Consider the following 1645-nt stretch of genomic DNA (forward strand, 5'->3'; position numbering starts at 1 on the left):
TCAAGGAGAAAAATATTTAAAAGAAAAAGACTGAGGGAGTACTGATGAAATAAGAAAGGCAGAATGTTGATAGCTCTTGCATCTGGGTGATAATTATTGTACATAGAGGTCCATCAAACCAGTCTCTGTTAGAAAAAAAAAAATAGACACTTCCTTCTGTGATTCTGCATGGTTCTTAGGAGAATGCCAGCACTCCTGGCAAGGCCAGGCCTTGCCAACTACACCAGGTCTCCCTCTCCCCTGCTTCCCCTGTACCTCCTTGCTCTGCTCTGAGACATTGGATTCTGGGCCATGTTTCCTCTCACCCCAGAGCTCTGGAACCTACTTTCCTACTGCCTGGAAGCCTCTCCTCACTCCCTAGTCTGGTTAGTGAGTACTCATTTTTCAGACCCGAGTACAAGCATCACTTCCTCCAGGAAGTCTTTCTTGAAAACACTGGCCAGATGAGAGTTTTACTTTCTTAATCTATCTTGTGGTTTTCCTTCGGAGCATTTAGCACAATTTTAATTTTACTTGTAATTAATAACAATAGCCAACATTTAATGAGCACGTCCTCAGTGCCAGGGGCTGTCCTAAGGACTTCAAGGGTATCTGCTCATTTGATTCTCTCAAGGCACAAAAAGTGGAAGAAACTTGCTGAAGGTCACATAGTTGGTAAATGACAGAGGCAGGACCCAACCCGTCAGTGTGATTCCAGAGCTGACATCTTAACCATTCTGCTCTGCTCTCTCCACATGTTGTTAATAATATGCATCTCCCCTACCAGGCTGTTTAATCCCTCAGTGGTAGATATTTAGTGTCATAGACTGAATTGTCAATGAGTCCAAATTCCCCAGATTCATGTGTTCAAGACTTACCCTCAATGTAACTGTATTTGAAAACAGGGCCTTTAAGGAGGGAATTAAGTTAAATGAGGTCCTAAGAGCATGAAGCTAATCCAATAGGACTGATAAATAAGTTTGTATTAAGGACTGATGTCCTTCTGTCTTAGTCTGTTTGGGCTGCTGTAACAGAAACCAAAGACTGGGTAGATTATAAACAACAGAAATGTATTGCTCACAGTTCTGGAAGATGGGAAGTCCGAGATCAAGGCACTGGCAGGTTTGGTATCTGGTGAGGGCCCGCTTTCTGGTCTATAGATGGCTGTCTTCTCACTGTAAACTCACATGGGGCGAGGGAGCTCTCTCTGAAGCCTTTTATAAGGGCATTAATCCCATTCATAAGTGCTCCACCCTTAAGACCTAATTACCTCCCTAAGGCCCTATCTCCAAATATCCTCACATTGAGGATGAGGTTTCAACCTCCGGATCTGGTGTAGTTGGGGGTGTGGGAGGGGGCGGCACAAACATTCAGTTTACGGTACCTTATCAGAAAAGGAAGAGACACCAGTAGTGTGCATGCACAGAAGAAAGGCCATATGAGGACACAGTGAGAAGGCAGCTACCTGCAAGCCAGGGGAAGAGGTCTCAGGAGAAACGAACCCAGCTGGCACCTTGATTTTGAACTTCCAGCCTCCAGAGCTGTGAGAAATAAGTTTGTATTGTTTAAGCCACCCAGCCTTTGGTATTTTGTTACAGCAGCCCTAGCAGATTAATATATTTGGTCTCTTCTTTTTTTTTTTTTTTTTTTTTTTTTTTTTTGGGTG

The sequence above is a fragment of the Neophocaena asiaeorientalis genome, unplaced genomic scaffold, assembly GCF_003031525.2.
Source record: "Neophocaena asiaeorientalis asiaeorientalis breed wild unplaced genomic scaffold, Neophocaena_asiaeorientalis_V1.1 scaffold280, whole genome shotgun sequence".
NCBI classification, from domain to species: domain Eukaryota; kingdom Metazoa; phylum Chordata; class Mammalia; order Artiodactyla; family Phocoenidae; genus Neophocaena; species Neophocaena asiaeorientalis.